The 19,062-nt window shown below is 41.4% G+C and overlaps 1 protein-coding gene across 1 annotated transcript in view; it reads left to right on the top strand.

Moving 5' to 3' along the window:
- Positions 1-614: 614 nt before the first annotated feature.
- LOC139735918 (uncharacterized) overlaps positions 615-19,062 on the top strand; it is an 80,883-nt gene continuing 62,435 nt past the window's right edge. Inside the window, exon 1 of the mRNA XM_071646676.1 lies at positions 615-654. The gene's annotated coding sequence lies outside the window, so the exon portion shown is untranslated. The remainder of the gene's footprint in view (positions 655-19,062) is intronic.

The following is a 19,062-nucleotide window of genomic DNA, read 5'->3' as shown; positions in this document are numbered from 1 at the left end:
GGGGAATTCCCGCAGTACGTTACGAAAGAAGCTCAGTCGGCGCTATGGCGCCTGGTGGTTTTCATCTGTGGATTGAAAGAGTTATAGTCTGGTTTCCAGACCTACTGCTCGTACTAATTTTATTCCAAGAAGATTAAAACAATAAAAAAGTAGCAGGCTCAGACCTATCATTGATCTCTATAGAGACCAATGGTTAAGCTGGATGGCATTTGCCTTCGGTGCCGCGGAGGGCGCATTTTGTAAAATGGAGTATGTATACAGTTGGCAAAAGGGTCTGGAAACCAGACTACCATACAAAAGTAGTTTCGGTGTGCACGGTCGTTGCTGACGGTATACGGTACAGTATCCGGTACGGTTCATCACAACGCAAACGTACGTAGCTTCCACCTCCCTGATCAGACGGTACCACAGGCGACGACAGACAGTCGTCGACGCGGCGGACTTTGCACCTGTATAGTGCTGTTGCTGTGAAAGTCGAATTGAACATCGTGCGCTTTTCATTGACCGTTGTCATGACATCAATGAGCCGAGCGCCATCTGCAGACATTATTCGTGGTTGGAACTACTTACTACTAATACTAGTACTAATCGTTCCGCTCGTCGACGCCAAGCTACGCCAACGCCAAGCTACGCCAGTTCCACATTGCCGTACATGTATGTATTGCAACCCTGTCGGGGGTGGGGGGGGGGGGGGGGGAACTACGATCTGGAAACGGGGCGGGGAATCCCAGCAACTAGCAGCAGAACTATTCTACTACCTTAGGGTAGTCATAGCCTGGCCGTGTGAGTGTGCGGGTACCACACTTCTATTTCCTTGTGCCACTCCACTGTGTCAAGTCATAAGATAAGTGGACTTTGACTCGCATAGTCCAAAAGATAGCGATTCGGGCATACTCGTGAAATAGGCCCACTGCGTGTCCGTACCTACTAATCGGGTTACTACGGCGGCTCGCCTATTTATAGTATACTCGTGAATTCAGCCCCACCGTGTGGCGTTTATCGATATCGGTAGTATAAAAAGCACGTTGGGGTAACTGCGACAGCCGCCACACGCAGTGTGGCGGCTGCGCCGTGCTCCCATAAAAGATCTTCATGTTGAACAAACGGGTGCCTTTGCGGTGCTATATTTCCTTAATTTTTCAACAGAAACTACTAGGAATACTTACATGGGTCGATGAAACCTAAATGACTATCATCGGCGACTGTTTGATGCATTTCATTGCTTGTGATGCACAAAATGATGTCTTATAAGCAGCTCACCGATGTTCACAGAATTCACAATCACTTGCACAAGCGCACAGAATACTTGAACTATAACATAAGCGAAACTGCGGGGAAGCCGCCAGGACCGCGCCTGGCGGCGCGGTCTCCGGGGCTAGTTGGTGGGGCTTCCTTCCACATAATTATTTACCTCTGCCATTTTTTCCTCTGCCATTTTTACCTCTGCCATTTTTTCCTCTGCCATTTTTACCTCTGCCATTTTTACCTCTGCCATTTTAACCCCTGCCATTTTTACCCCTGCCATCTTTACTTCTGCCATTTTTACCCCTGCCATTTTTACCTCTGCCATTTTTTCCTCTGCCATTTTTACCTCTGCCATTTTTTCCTCTGCCATTTTTACCTCTGCCATTTTTACCTCTGCCATTTTAACCCCTGCCATTTTTACCCCTGCCATCTTTACTTCTGCCATTTTTACCCCTGCCATTTTTACCTCTGCCATTTTTCCCCTGCCATTTTTACCTCTGCCATTTTTACCTCTGCCATTTTTACCTCTGCCATTTTTTCCTCTGCCATTTTTACCTCTGCCATTTTTACCTCTGCCATTTTAACCCCTGCCATTTTTACCCCTGCCATCTTTACTTCTGCCATTTTTACCCCTGCCATTTTTACCTCTGCCATTTTTCCCCTGCCATTTTTACCTCTGCCATTTTTACCTCTGCCATTTTTACCTCTGCCATTTTTACACCGAACCGTTACTAGAGTAGCGGACCCAGTTTGCGGCAGGTTAAGGCCTTTTCAAGGCTATTTACATTAGTAGTATTCTGGTAAAACGGGCAACAGAAATTATTATTTTTTTCTATTGGAAGAGGTACCAAAGCCAAGGCCTCTTGACACTGCATGAAGTGCATCACAATAATTTTGTATGGACATATGGTGGACAGTTACCCTAGTCATAAAATAATCAATTTTATGCAGAAAATTTGCAACCACCAAGAAAGAGGACCCGGTTTGCAGCACCCCACACAAAAATGTCCCCTGATTTCTTCAAACATTAAAATTTTGCAAAACCAAATATTTTTTGATGGTCCAACTAGTTTTCAGCTTGTTGTCCCCGCCAAACGAGTTCGAGCAGGGGACTATGAAACGGGCTCCGTACGTGTGTGTGTGTGTGTGTGTGTGTGCGTGCGTCCGTGTGTGATGAGAATGTTCAATTTGCTACTTCTCTGTCATTTATGAGCCAATTTTGATTCTGTTTGCTTTACAGTGTATATGATAGCACTAGTACATGGGAGCTTTCAAACTTCTACATAGACTTTCAGTTGTGACCTTTCACCTTGACCTTTGACCTATATTGTACATTTTGTTACAAAATGCTACTCCGCCATTTCTAACCCGATTTCGATTCTGTTTGCTTTATGTGATGGATGGCACTAGGTGAGGGCTTCAAAACTTCTACACAGAATTTTGACCTTTGACTTCTTTGACCTTGATTCTTGACCTGTATTGTACATTTTGCTACGATTAAAATGCTACTATGATCCTTCGCCATTTCTAACCCGATTTCGATTCCGTTTGCTTTATGTGATGGCACTAGTTGAGGGCTTCAAAACTTCTACACAGAATTATGACCTTTGATGTCTTTGACCTTTGACCTTTGACCTTGATTTTTTACCTATATTGTACATTTTGCTACAAAATGCTACTTCCGGCGGGGACATATATTATGCACCGCGTAATTTCTACTTTTCCTTGTTAGAACACTTTATTTGGATTCATTATCTCGATCCTTCACGATTTCATAGTTTTTCAAGATCGCATTAATTTCCACCCATTTTGACATGTAAAATATTAAACGCTATGTGTGTAAATCCTATACTTAGTAGCTAGGGGTGCCGCAAACTGGACCCATCCCCGACATTTTGGTCACTGTTGCAATCTTCAAAACTGACACAGGAAATTAATTTTAGAATATTTAACACAGTTACACGAGGAATCCTGCCATGCCTGGCCTCTTTTCATAGTAAGATTTTGTATTTTAAAGATACAAATACAAGGGATGATGGTGGTTGCCTGGCAACAGAACAAAATCTTAACGTTTTGTTAAGAAAGTCATACTTTTTGTCTCACCCACCGGAGGTGAAGGCGAGACTAAGGGATCCAAATGGCGTCCGTCCGTCGTCCGTCCGTCGTCCGTCCGTCGTCCGTCACAAATGTTAAAGTTTACCTGCAAGACTCTCATAATGCATAACTTGGCAACTGTTACAGCAATGGCAGCCACACTTGGGTGATAGAAGCACTAGGGGTATCTTCATGTTATGGTGTTGTCAGAGGTCATGTGATGATGTCAAAGGTCATTTGAGGTCATATATTAAAGAGTATGTGCAAGACTCTTTTCTATGTTAAAGCCCAAACAAAGTTCTGGTACGCCTGCAAAAGTTGTCAAATTTCGCTCCCAAATGTGAACGTATGCTTAGGAAATGTGCAGGATAACGATGTTATTACAAGATATTCGATGGGTAACGACGAAAATGCGAAATATTAAGCAAAAAAGGTTCAGTCTCAGAACTTACCCGAACGGGGTCAGGCTAAACTCGGACTCGGGGATAACTCGGCTTCGCTTTGACGGCGGGATGAGTTGTAATGGTTGTCCCTCTGATTGTACAGTGTTGTCCTATGGGAGCGGCCTGTATAAACTAGCGCTTTGTGTTCTGGCTACTCGCAGTAATGGTCCGAGTTGTTACAACGCGCGTATCAAAAACTTCTTTTGCGCGCATGCAAAATTAGTGTGCGCCTATCAAGCTTGATAAACAACAACAAAAACTCCAAAGACCGCGTGTCTCAGCAACTGGGGACCGCGCGCTGTCATTTTTGTTTTGTCTTGTACAGGATTACGTTAGCACGCACTTTCCTGTCCATTCAGTTAGGCCTCATTTGGTATTATGCAGTTGTGGCCAGTAGAATGTGACGATCACTTACTGAGTGTGAGTTGTCTGAAGTAGGGTCGAATTTTTCCCGAGACCGAGTTAGTCTGGAGCCTTCTGGAATAAAAGTCGGTTTTCCTACTATTATTATTTTTCTCAAAATACTCCTAACCGACTAATCATTCCGGCAAACCGCATCAGCCAGGTAAGTTTCTTCGTGGACTCTTTCGATATATTGCAAGCAAAAATGAAATGGTACTAGACGGGTTCTCAAGCACTTACCGAAACTTAGTTTTCACTTTAAAGTTTACCTGCAAGACTCTCTTTTGACAAATAACTTCACATAAGTTGCTTGGATTACAACCTAACTTGGGTCATAGATGCACTGGGGGTACCTTCATGTTATGGTGCCGTTGGAGGTCACAGGATAAGGTCGAAGGTCATTTGAGGTCATACGTTAAAGTTTACTTGCAAGACTCTCTTATCACACGTAACTCGACACGTACATGTTGCTACAATGGCAATCAAACTTGGGTAATGGATGCACTGGGGGTACCTTCATGTTATGGTGCCGTAAGAGGTCACATGATAAGGTCGAAGGTCATTTGAGATCATACGTTAAAGTTTACTTGCAAGACTCTTATCACACGTAACTCGACACATGTTGCTACAATGGCAATCAAACTTGGGTGATGGATGCACTGGGGGTACCTTCATGTTATGGTGCCGTAAGAGGTCACATGATAAGGTCAAAGGTCATTTGAGGTCATACGTTAAAGTTTACTTGCAAGACTCTTATCACACGTAACTCGACACATGTTGCTACAATGGCAATCAAACTTGGTGATGGATGCACTGGGGGTACCTTCATGTTATGGTGCCGTAAGAGGTCACATGATAAGGTCAAAGATCATTTGAGGTCATGTTACGTTAAAGTTTACTTGCAAGACTCTCTTATCACACGTAACTCGACACATGTTGCTACTATGGCAATCAAACTTGGGTGATGGATGCACTGGGGGTACCTTCATGTTATGGTGCCGTAAGAGGTCACATGATAAGGTCAAAGGTCATTTGAGGTCATACGTTAAAGTTTACTTGCAAGACTCTCTTATCACGTAACTTAGCACACGTTGCTACAATGGCAATCAAAGTTTGGTGATGGTAGATGTCTCTTGGGAAGTTGAAGGTAACCACAAGGTCAAAAGTTACAGACGGGGGTCAACGAACTTTTAGGGCCCAATGTTAAGTTTTTAGGGCGCATTTCGTTTATGGCTCATAACTTTTGATCCCTTTGTCCGTTTGTGACCAAACTTGGATTGAAGATGTCCCTTGGGGAGGTGAAGGTCGTCACAAGGTCAAAGGTCACAGACAGGGGTCTACAAACTTTAGGGCCCAATGTTATGTTTGTAGGGCGCGTTTTGATTGTGGCTCATAACTTTTGATCCCTATGTCCGTTTGTGACCAAACTTGGACGGTAGATGTCCCTTGGGAAGTTAAAGGTCATCACAAGGTCAAAGGTCACAGAAAGGGGTCAACAAATTTTTATGGCCCAATGTTAAGTTTTTATGGCGCGTTTCGATTATGGCTCATTACTTTTGATCCCTTTGTCCGTTTGTGACCAAACTTGGATGGTAAATGTCCCTTAGGGTGTTGAAGGTCACCACGAGGTCAAAGGTCATTAGCAGGTCAATTAACTTCTGGGAGTTATAACAAATTAATTCCTTGTACGCGAAGGGGCGAGACAATTTGGCGATTGCCTTGTTTAAAAACAGCGTGACACAGACGGTTTAAATTAGAATTATGAAGGCCATCATCCGAGCTATTTCATGATTCTAGTATCAAAAGAAAGCTCTTCAGTTGCTCTTCAAATAAAACAATTTAGAAAAAAAAATACCCTTCTACCTTTGAAGATATGGTTAGATATTCCTAGGGCTGCCGCAAACTGGACCCCTGCAGCAAACTGGTGCCCCGACTCTAGTACAGTACGGTATGCAAACCTTCGCAGTTCCAGGACGCTTCTTGAGTTCGGACTGGTTTGTCCGTTCGTCCGTCTCCAATTGTTTACACAATAATTTGAGTAATATTGAGTGGAATTTTACCAAACTTTCCAAGCATCAAGTATGATAGGGCAATTACTTGATTGCATTTCAGATGAAATCTGCCAGAGGTCAAGGTCAAATGATGAAATTGTATCCGTTTACACGATGAGTCGAGACTGGATTAAGCAAACTTCATCAAACTTTGTCCAAGGATGACTTATGATAGGACAATTACTTTTAGTTAAATCAAATAGAGGGCAAAGGTCGAGGTCAAATGCTCAAAATTTCACTATTTCCCCCATTACTGGTATCAGAGACTCCAACTCTCCCGTTTTCGACGGGAGATCTCCCGCCGAAAACCCATATTTGCAAAATCTCCCGTTCTCCCGTTTGAGATTTAATTTCTCCCGCCCTGGCTCTTTGTCTCCCGTTGGAAAGGATTTCTTACTTATTTCTATCGTATGTTGAAAAAGTAAGCCTTAGATAGCACCAGAGAGCATCTAGAACCCTGGGAATTTCGCGCTTTGCACACATCAAGTTGGAGTCTCCCGTTTGCTAAGGGTTTCAGGCGGGAGAATCTCCAGATCAGAAGGTGCTTGGGGTTGGAGTCTCTGCTGGTATGGTATTACCGGACAGCATGGTAATTCCAGACACGCACATTTCTGCGTACTGATGACATTCAATACGCGTAGGGCTTCGTAGACCAGCGTCACAGAGCGTTGTATGGGCCGAAAAATGCGACACAAAAATGTGAAAAACGCTAGTTTAGAAGAAGATGTCGATTTTTCACATGATTTTATCGCGTGAACTGTTCGAAATGTTCATGTCAGACATTTTACCGTAAAATACGAAATTTGAGCGTCATTTGCCAATTTTTTCTTTGTCGTCCGCTCGATAGGAATGTGTACAGTGAATTGTGTATGAATTGCGATTCTGGTGCAAGGACAAGATTCGAAATGAGGTCGATTATTCCATTTACGAACAGCGTGTCCGGAATTACAATGCGATTTTGCACCGCGCGAAAAGACAACTTTTTTTAGAGCTGTATGTTTGAAGCATATTTTCTAAAAACTGGAGCAAACAATTGACATGAGTTGGCTGAATTTGTAATTTCCAGGAGTCTGTGAATAAGTGGTGTTATTTTTAGCCGAAATTTCATCCTCTGAGTACGGAATTCAAAGCCACGAATAAAAAGCACCTGGTGATACAATGTACTCTCCTACTACTTGCAATGCCTGAAGGTAATTTCTTGAAACTTAGTGTTGATCTAGACGCTTTATAATTGTACATGAACTACCAGATAAAGATTCTCCAGAGAGAGTTTCAGTTCATGAGGTCAAAGGTCAGGTGGAAATGTAAAAATATCACTTTTTTCTCCATATATTGCAATTTGGTCCAAGGTATCTTCATAGAACTTGGTACGTGGGGTCATTCTTCGCGAAGTGTATATTTTTGGCCTTACAAATTATTGAAAGGACTAGATATATCGCTGCGGCGACTGATATGCCTCCGCCATAATGCATGGTTCTCCTAATAGGTCTATAGTACAATGTCTTAACAATGTGTGATGACAGTTTCACACAATTGGCAAAATAAAATGACAGGCTTGCCACAAATGTGCTGAATGTTCACTTTCCTAGAACTAGGTTCAGTTGGATGAATGATTAAAATGTCAGAGTGAAGGTATTTGGGGAACTGATGACTTTTACTTGACTTTTGACCCTTTTATAAGTTTATGCATTGAGTAATTTTCAAGGTATTGAGAAAAAGTATGACCTTTGACCTCACATTTCCAAAGACAATCACTGTTAGGTTGAACATGCATAAATATGTAAGTTTCATGATGATACCTTGAGTTACTTTTGAGATATGGAGGAAAAAGTGCAATTCAGCACTTTCACTTGACCTTTGACCTTTTGGCAAGAAACTTCCCACAGAATATATATTGGGTAATACATGCATACATCAAGTTTTAAAAAAAAAAAACCTTCAGGCATTGCATAAATATAAGGAAAGTAGTGATAGTTTGAGGAGTTGACCTTGACCTTTGACCCCTGACCTTTGAATCATGACCCCCCAACTTCCCTAGATAATCCCTGCCCATTGGAACAAGCATATATACTAAGTTCCATGAAGATACCATGAACCATTTGCGAGATATGGAGAAAAACATGAATTTTCAACCTTTTTTTCACAAAATAACCTGTGACCTTTGACCTTTGACCCTGTGACCCTAAAATTCAAACAAAGTATTATCCCCCCAGGATATACCCTCATACCAAGTTTGATGCAAAACCACCACACGGTTCTTGAGATATCGACAAAAACAAAACGGGACGGACGGACGACCCGAAAACATAATGCCTCCGGCCACTTCGTTGGCGGAGGCATACAAAGTATGTCTGTCTCAGAAATGGAAAATCTTTCTTAAAGTGGGAAAATCAGATTGAATGTTGACTTCATTTGATACGGGTGCAGCTTTTATGGGGTGTTTCTTCATTAAAACTGACTTTCAATTTTTAGCGCTGCAGTAATGGATAGAGTAAGTGTCCCTGTTTGCGGCCGCATATAAAGGGTTTTTCCACTCTGAAATGCAAACTTGAAAATTGCTTTAACCCAGGTTATATCATAGAGGTTGACCACTTACCAATTTACATTTTTGTCTCCATCACAAGACCAGTGTCCATCGTGATAGTAAAAAACAGACCACGGCTGCGATCCAGTACAGCGTCCGCTGGTTCACGACCGTGGTAGTCCGGTTCGCGGCCTGATGTACAATTCCTATGCGATATGCGCGTGCTTTGTGATCTTCTGTTGAACGCCTTTCATTTGGCTCGCGACCGTTGCATACGCGCCAAGTCCCATTGCGAAAGCACATGAAAAGGGCTGGCGCGCGTGCACTGACTACGAACAGGGATTGCAGTTGTGGCGGTGTTACTGTTGTCTTTTTCATGTTTTTGTATAATTTCGATCGTAACATCCATTTTCGGAAAAAAAATGACGGCCCACATCGACTTGCGAAAGTTGTATTTCTATGTGAGGACATGTATTCAAAATCCATGAACATCTGGAAAATAACAAAAAATCCAGTCTCTTAGACCCCTTGTTCCTTGACTGTGATGTTAAAAGTACCAAAAATGAATTTTGGATGCGAGATGTCGTCATTTAGGTGAGAATATTTCACTTTGGTTGGAGATTTTGCCTACCGGTATGTTATCGGTTGATTTTTGTAGATTAGCAGTATGTTAGTGAAACGGCGCCTGGCTGCGAACTGGGACATTTACTCTGATATGCAAAATATGACATGACGGAGAGGACGTTTTGCAATCTAATATAGCATAAACAAATTTAAGGTTACTAGATATATTGAATGCAACTGAACAAAAAATGAATAGTAGTGGTCAAAAGAATTCCAATATGATTAACACCATGCATTTATAATATCACTTCATTGTAATTTTGTAATACAGAAAAAATTCCATCAACCTCATCTCTGTCACTTTCGTGACGGAGATGACGGGTCCAACAGTTAATGGCCTCATATCACCTTTCTAATCCATTCACCTGCTGTGAGAACTGTGTGTGCTGGTAGAGGGTATGATCTTCTCTCCTATTAAGCCACCAAAATTATTAATTGATTTCATTTGATATGTAAATTTTAAGCGTTCGGAGATGACGCTGAATAAAGGTACGACCTGGCTTTTGTCACAAATTTCAAGAAAATTTTAACTTTCTGGATTAAAATAGGGAGAAAACCCGGTGAGTTTTTCAACTTCAACATGTAACTGTCATGTAGCACTGAAATTGATACGTAGGGTACCTGACATTTTTCATTAATGGCACCCTAAATGTTCGTGACGGAGGTGACGCAAAATTTGCAGGACACACGATTTTGAATTATTGATTTCCTTTTTTTTCCTAAGTCGTTTGATATTGGTATAATGCTGTTTCGCTCTGAAATTAATTCAAAATGCATTCAAAAACACTTCAACATGCTTCTATGTTGAAATGCTACATTAGGATATCTATTTGTAGTGTCCGCGGGACATGGGGTTTTTCAGTGGTACGGATGCGGGAAAATTAAGATAATAGGTCAGGATGAACAATTCATCCACTTTTTATGCCTCCGCCACGAAGTGGTGCCGGCGGCATTATGTTTTCTGGTTGTCCGTCTGTCTGTGCGTACGTACGTACGTCCGCATTCGTTTACGCGATAACTTGAGTAATATTGACTGGAATTTTACCAAACTTGGTCCAAGTATAAAGTATGATGAGGCATTTACTTGATTAGATTTTGGGTGAAGTCGACCAAAGGCCAAAGGTCAAGGTCAAATCATGAAATTGTATTTGTTTACGCGATAACTCAAGACTGGATCGAGCAAATTTCACCAAACTTTGTCCGAGGATGATATATGATGGGACAATTACTTGATTAGTTTCTTAGAGAAGTCGGACAGAGGTCAAAGGTCGAAGGTCAAGGTCAAATCCTAAAGTTTATCTGTTTACGTGATAACTCCAAACTGGATGAAGCAGCTTTTACCAAACTTGGTCCAAGGATGATGTATGATGGGGCAATTAGTTGAGTAGATTTTAGTGACATTGACAGGAGGTCAAAGGTCAAAAGGTCAAGGTCAAATGCTAAAAATGATGCTATTTCCCCCATATCTATGCCTAAAGGTATTTTCTTGAAACTTAGTGTAGACACGTATTACTGCTTAAAGACTCTCCGGAGAGAGTTTCATGTCATAAGGTCAAAGGTTAGGTGAAAATGTTACAATTTCACTTTTCTCGCAAATGGTTCAATGTATTTTCTTGAAACTTGGTACTTACGCATGTACTGACTGGCAGGGATGATCTAAGGAATTTAGGGGTCATCAGTCAATAGTCAGGTGGTCAAAGGTCAAGGTCAACTCCTCAAAATTTTACTATTTCCCTCATATACTAGCATGCATTGCTTACATTATTAGTTTTAAGACTTAATATACATGTATTACCTAATGGAGATTCTCTAGGAAATTTCCAGCCAGAAGGTCAAAGGTCAAAGGTTAAGGGTCAAAGGCTGGGTTTAAATGCCAAAAAAAATCTATTTTGTACTGTAACTACACTCTTTCTTCATGCCTTGAGAATTACTAAATGCGTATAAACCTATAAACGGTCAGGAGTCAAGTAAAAATCCTCAATTCCCCATATGTGTACCTGCACTCTTAGACAATTATTGCAAACCCAGTTCAAGGAAAGTGAACATTCAAGATATTTCTGACAAACCTGTCATTTCAATATTTTGTCAGTTATTTGAAACTGTCAGCACATGTTGTGAATACATTGTACTATACAGTATACACCTATTGGGAGAATCATGCATTATAGTGGAGGCATCAGTCGCTATTTCTAGTTTGTATATTATAACTACATGAATGTAAGTCATCGTAAAGAGAGAAGAAAAGTAATGAAATTACCTTTTATTTTTGTACAGTACATATTACGTTTAAACTAGAGGGACACAGAAATATACACTTAGTGAAGAATGACCCACATATGCATGTGCTGACTGGCAGGGATTATCTAGCAGATTTAGGGGGTCATGGTTAAAGGTCAGGGTCAAAGGTCAGGGTCAAAGGTCAAGGTCAACTCAGAATTTTATTGTTTCCCTCATATTCATGCAAAATGGAGATTCTCTGGGAAATATCCTACCCAAAGGTCAAGCCTCAGTTGAAAGTGCTATATTTCTTTTTTCCTCCAATTCTTGAAAGTGACTGTAGGTATCATGAAACTTGGTACATATTTATGCATGCTCTACCTGAAAGTGATTTTCTTGGGAAACTTAGGGTCAAAGGTCAAGGGTCAGAGGCCAGGCGTAAATGCAAAAATGTTTCTATCTAATACTGAAATTACGTTTTTTCTTTATACCTTGAAAAAAATTCATGAACATATACTAGTATAAGGGTCAAAAGTTTAGTAAAAATCTTCAAATCCCCAAACACATGTGCCTGCACTCTGAGACTAAGGGTGCGTTCGAGCCCTCTCCTAAAGCGAACCGTACTGTACCGTAACCGCGCCAGAGGAGCGCTTGAACGCTCCCAAAGTGTACCGTACAATACTGTACCGAACCAAAAGTGGATCACTTCCCGATGTGCTCCAAAAGCGTACCAAAAGCGTACCACAAGTTCGCTGTAAAGCATGCCTGTATCATGCCAAACCTCACAATGCAATGCATTATTCTCTTTGTTCAGGACAGAGCTACTGTAAGTACTTCAAGCGCCCCAGGTGATGACCCTTTTGCTACAAAATGCTTGACCCTCTTTAAAAATAGCTCATTAGGTACGCTTTTTCAACAGAGCGCTCAAACTTTCCAAAACTGGCATGGTACGGTACGGTACGCTTTTAATAGTTCAGTTCGCTTTAGAGCGCTTAAGCGCACCCAAGGTACCAAACCTAGTTCAAGGAAAGTGAACATTCAAAACATTTGTGACAAACCTGTCTATTCAATGTTTTGCCAGTTATGTGAAATCGTCATCACGCATTGTCAAGGCATTGTACTATATATAGACCTACTACTAGATGAACCATGCATTATGGCAGAGGCATACCAGCCGCCCTAGTCTTTTAATGTGATACTTTGCAGAGATCATTGTTTTAAAACATTGTTGGTTAGCATTAAAGAGGGTGGCACTACCAGTCCAAGCAGGAAGGTACGGTGTACGAGATTTTTCTCGATCCTTTCATGTCAATATGACATGTTCATGCACAGGAAGTGTGTGTGGTAGATTACAATACTGTAGTTGAAACACTCCACCCCCCCCCCCCCCTGCATACGCACCTGATCAATAATAATCAGGACAGTTTCTTTTTTTTATGCCTCTGCCACAAAGTGTCGCCAGAGGCATTATGTTTTCAGGTTGTTCGTTCTTCCGTCTGTCCGTCTGTAATCAATTTTGTAGACGGGTAACTAAAAAACCGTTTCATGTATCCTAATGAAACTTGGCATGTATACAGACCCATGTAAAGGCCGTGTCACACCAGCCTTGCGTGCGACTTGCAAAGAACAATTTTGACTACCCGGAGGTCCCCGTAGATACAGTGCACTCCCGTTACAACGAACACGGTTATAACGAAATTTCGTTATAACGAAGTAAATCTTCTGGTCCCAAAATTATCACCATTAAAGTCTATGGTACAAAATTTGCTTATAACGAACACGGTTATAGCGAAATTTTCGATACAACGAAGTCTTTTCCGAGCGCCACAGACAAAGAAAAACAAAAGAAATGTGCTCCGTTATAACGAAATGCGAATTGCTTTCGAAAATATGTAGCGGAACAAGGATAGCGTCTCTGCATGGGTGAACGCTTCTCACCACTGTGTGTTCGCTCCTTGTGTCACGCACAGTTTCTGAGGGGAACTTGCGTTTATTATTGTAATGCAGTTATCCCATCACATTTCACATAGCTTTCCAGTGTATGATGAGTATTCAGCAAACAGAATATGATATATATACGTGGTTTCCTTGTTTTCGTTATATATTGTATTTGTTCGGTTATAACGAAATTTCGTTTTAACGAAAGAAAACTGCCGGTCCCGAGCATTTCGTTATAACGGGAGTGCACTGTATCCGCACATGACAGTACCTAGCATGTATCTCAAAAGTAATCGCCCGGAGGTGCGCACGCATATTTTTTTTACCCACAACCGTGTTTAGGCCCTATCACACCTTTCCGGGCAAGCTACTCGGGCTTGTTACGTGTAGGGATTTTATAGCATACCGGACATTCCTGAGGGCGGAAAAGGATTTGTGCGAGTCAGCGCATGTGTCTTACTTGCTGGACGCGTTATACTTGCGAGTATACTGTGTGACCTTTGTACCAGTCGCGTGGGGGCTGACAACTTAGTGAAGGAATTCCTCTAATGGAATGGCTGAAATCTCACAGAATTTCATTATCTTGGCTGCATACGGGACTGCGAAGTACCTGCGTGGGAATTGCCTGGGAAGTACTGCCACTAAGGGTCTCCTACTGGCGTTCTGCGTGGACCTCTACAGGCATTCCCGCGACTCACCCGGAAAAAGTTTTGGTCATGCTCAAAACTTGGCTGCGGTTGAATTGGACTTGCGTGAGCACCTCCGGGCAACTACGCGCTAGATACTGCCAGGTGCGGACCAACTGCGAAGAGCTCCTTGGAGTAAATTTGTGTCCCCGCAAGTCAAGCCGCAGAAGTTCCCCCGTACGGTATGACAAGGCATGAATGAAAATTGCAAACATTCTTGTTCGCCCACTGAAAATCTTCTACGTGCTGGAAACTACCTCCTCGCCACAAGCCCGCGTTATGGTGTGACACGGCCTTAAGAGTGGGCGAACTTGTGCCTATCAACTTTTGGGTGCACGTGCTCAAGGTCAAAGGTCAAAAGGTCAAAGTCAAATGCTCAAAATTTCACTATTTCCCCTATATCTGTGCAGTGCCTGAAGGTATATTCTTTAAACTTAGTGTATACATGTACTATCCAATGAAGATTCTCTAGAGAGAGTTTTGGGTATGAGGTCAAAGGTTAAAGGTCAAATGTCAAGTGAATATAAATATGTTTAAATTTAACTTTTTTCCATATCTTGGAAATGGTTCAAGGTTTCTTCATTCAACATGGTACATGCAAGTAGGCCTACTGATTTGTAGTCATTATCTTGTAATTTTGGGGTCATGGGGCAAAGGTCAAGGTCAACTCCTCAAAATTTCACTGTTAATTTTCCCTAATATCCATGCAATGCCTGCAAGTTTTTTTTCTTGAAACTTAGTGTATACACTTATTCCCCAATAGAGATTTGCTGGGAAAGGTTTTTGCCAATAGGTTAAAGGTAAAGTGAACATGCTAAATTTCAGTTCTTCATATAGCTCGAAAGCGGCTCAAGGTATCATTATGAAGCTTTGTACATATTCATGCATGTACTACCTGACTGCTTCTCTTGGGAATTTTAGGGTCATAGGGTCAAAAGTCAAGGGACAGATGCCACATTAAAATGCTAAAATTTTACTACAGATGTAATACTTAAATTACACCTTTTTTTTTTTCTCCATACCTTGGAAATTACTCGATTCATAAAGGGTCAAAAGTCAAGTAAAAATCCTCAAATCCCTTGATACTTGGTACTGGTACCTGGTCTGTTAGACAATTGCCATTTGTCCAGTTATACTTGGTTAAAGGATAGTGATAATCAACACATTTGTGACAAACATGTCATTTCAATATTTTTCCCAATTATGTGAAACTGTTGATCGTCATGCATCTTTATTGTCAAGACGTACCATAGACCTGTTGGAAGAATCATGCATTATGGCGGAGGCACACCAGTCGCCACAGCGACATTTCTAGTTAGAACTGCTTTGTAGCCGTGCCAGTCATTTATGGGCAACGTTCAGGGATCGCCACCGCGGCATTCATCACTCATTCAGTCATAATAATGCACTTACATGTATAATAAGCTTTCTTCACAACTATATACATGGTACTGTTCAACCGGTGATAAACAACGGCATTGTTCAATGCGTGAAATGTGCATGTACATATACACATGCATGTACATGTAAGTACTGACAGATGTAAACAACGATGATTCATGTACAGGAAGGCAATGTACACTGTTGGATAACCTGTCTGTAGCCACCACCTGTCTATAACGGCCACTCTTTTCATTTCCCTTGGGTAACCGCTATAGACAGGTTTGACTGTATTATTTGGACAAAGTTGTGAGCCATGCAATAGTCAAAGGTCAAATGAAATTTGGCTGTGCCATCAAACTTTTAAAGGAAGAGTGGTAATACAAAGTTACACATTTTACCAAACATGAAGGTCACCTCAAGGTCAAAGGTCACAGACAGGGGTCAACGAACTTTTAGGACCCAATGTTGACAAAAAGGCTGGCATCCAAGACTAGCTTACACGTACAGAGACTCCAACCCCAAGCACCTTCTGATCTGGAGATTCTCCCGCCCGAAACCCCTAGCAAATGGGAGACTCCAAGTTGATGTGTGCGAAGTGTGAAGTTCAGGGTTCTCTGGTGCTATCTCAGGCTTATTTTTTCAACATACGATAGCAATAAGTAAAAAATCCTTTCCACCGGGAGACACAGAGCCAGGGCGGGAGAAATCAAATCTCAAACGGGAGAACGGGAGATTTTGCAAAAATGGGCTTTCGGTGGGAGATCTCCTGTCGAAAACAGGAGAGTTGGAGTCTCTGCACTTACATTCAAGACTAGGGCCCCCCCCCCCCCCCCCCCCCCCCCCCGTTGTCTCGAATGGGTACGTTCATCGAACATACATGTAGTCCACTCAACGCACCCTTTCGAGACAAATGGGGGGGGGGGGGGCTTGTCTCGAACGGGTGTGTTGAGCGCTCAGCTACGCTGCACTCTGTGCCGCACCCTTTCGAGATAAGCCATAATGAAGATAGGTAATGCGATGTTAACTTTGCTGCTGTGCATGCGTGTGGGAGATGCTTGTCATTTTTGTAAATAGCATTGTGCACAACATTACTGATTTGACTTCAAGTTACTGCTTTTTAGCTTAGCATTACTGATTTGAGGTCTGAGAGGTTGGCATCTCTGTGCGTTTTAATTATGGCTCATAACTTTTGATCCCTATGTCTGTTTGTGACCAAACTTGGATGGTAGATGTCCCTTGGGGAGTTGAAGGTCATCACAAGGTCAAAGGTCACAGACAGGGGTCAACAAACTTTTAGGGCCCAATGTTGATTTTTTTTAACGGCATGTTTCAATTATGGCTCATAACTTTTAATCCCTATATTTCTGTTTGTGACCAAACTTGGATGGTAGATGCTCCTTGGGGAGTAGAAAGTCATCACAAGGTCAAAGGTCACAGACAGGGGTCAACAAACTTGTAGGGTCCAAAGTTAAATTTTTACGGCACGTTTTGATTATGGCTCATAACTTTTGATCAATATGTCCGTTTGTGACCAAACTTGGCTGGTAAATGGCCCTTGGGGAGTTGAAGGTCACCACAAGGTCAAAGGTCATAGGCGGGGTCAATGAACTTCTGGGAGTTAGAAAAACATTAATTTCTTCTACGTGAATGGGCGAGACACAATTTGGCATTTTCCTTGTTTATTGTTATGTTGTCTTTTAAAAAAAAATGAGTTTGGCTAAAAAATGCTGTATTTTCAGTGTTAACAAGGCTGTGCAACAGTCTAGGAAGATTTTTACCTAAACGTGTATTAGGTGATCCGAGTATCCTCTTGGATCACCTTCTGTATCTGTACTGATTCTTTCTTCTTTATTTCTTTCTCCTCAAATCTTGTGCAGAGATTAACTCGAAAGTCCTTGACCTATCATTTTCAAACTTATGCCATTATGTATCATGTCCTAAGAACGACAAATCTAATGTATCATTGTGATCAGTCAACCGTGACGTCATTATGACGTCATTATCTGAAATCACATTCACATTCGTATCTCATAAATGGAATGGAATTTCTCAATGAAATTTAATTCTCGTATAGTTCAAGTCAAGTTCTATCAATATATCTCATAAAATTTGATCATGTTCATACTAAACGAGTGCGTGTGTTGAAATTTTAACATCCTCCAGTCGAGCTCAAAATTGTTTTGCACACGTTTTAGGTCATTTGGAGCATGTCATAAAAAATCGACGGACATGTACGCGTGCATGCATATACGCACGCACAGCTCGTATGCAATAGAAATTTCCTGTTTTTTTACATGAATCACACATCTAAGACATCAAGAAATAATTCTACAAAGTTTCAAAGTCAATCCGACTCAATATGACGTCATACAGGCCCGTCAAAGTTGAAATTCCGCGCGCGCGTCAGTGGCGATATACAAACCGCCAATTTTTAACCTGATTTTACTCATCAGGATGGACGGTGACCTTCCATATTCTTTACATTATTCTGAAAGCAGGTGAGCTGTAGATATCATTTCATGGGTGCGGGAAGCTTGCAAAGTGGTTGAAAGATATCAAATTCCTCAATGAAATAAAAAAAATGAATTTTCAAAATGACGTCATCAAATTTCAAGTTCACTCGAGCGTATCTCACTTATCCTTGGCCGTTTTTCACCCAGATTTCAGTATGTTGTAGCTTATTAAATGCTCTTTCAGTAACTTTCGTCAAAATTTCGATCGGATGACATCATCACCTCGTAAAAATGGATTGAAAGTAACTTTGTTAAATTTGACCAGTTTACGTTTTATCTCTATGGGAGTGCAGTTTTTCTGGAAATGAAAATTGACATGACTGTCTTTGTCAAGCACTAGCTCACTAACCTTTTGGTGAATTTCTCCCAGATTTTAATATGTTGTAGCTGAGACTTTGGGCTGTAGCAAGTGTCCCTCCATTCTTTCATTGGACATCGGGATCACATCGGAAAACTTGGTTGAAATTGGCACTTTGCTTCGATGTAGCGTCATTTTGCCAAATACACAGAGCCTATGGGGGATGAAATAGCTCACTGGATAGCGCATCGGACTTTTAATCTTTAGGTCCTGTGTTCGAGGCTCACCCCAGCCAATTCTTTTGTTTTTTTTTAACCCTTATATTTTTATTTTTCTTTAGTAAGTTTTCTCCCTTCCTAACTTTATCTTTTTCTGATCCTTTTATTCTTCTCCTTCAAATTTCTATACAATACCTTAACTTTTTCTTTATTTTTCTCTCTTTCTTCCACTTTCTGTGCAATACATCAAGAACGAGTCCTATCAACCCCAAATTTTGCACATATTTAGTTCATGTCACGAACATCATGTCATAAAATATCAGCTTCTTCCTCTGACACCATCTTGGGTAGGTAAACTAGGGTCAAAGGTCAAAAGTGTTTAATCCTTTATATCTTGGTGAATACACGTCCTATCTTTCCCACACT

Source organism: Diadema antillarum, unplaced genomic scaffold (assembly GCF_040938485.1).
Source record: "Diadema antillarum isolate AM-2024a unplaced genomic scaffold, OU_Dant_1.0 scf00000028, whole genome shotgun sequence".
Lineage (NCBI taxonomy): Eukaryota > Metazoa > Echinodermata > Echinoidea > Diadematoida > Diadematidae > Diadema > Diadema antillarum.
The sequence above is the reverse complement of the archived record's forward strand: the minus strand, read 5'-3'. Positions and strand labels throughout refer to the sequence as shown.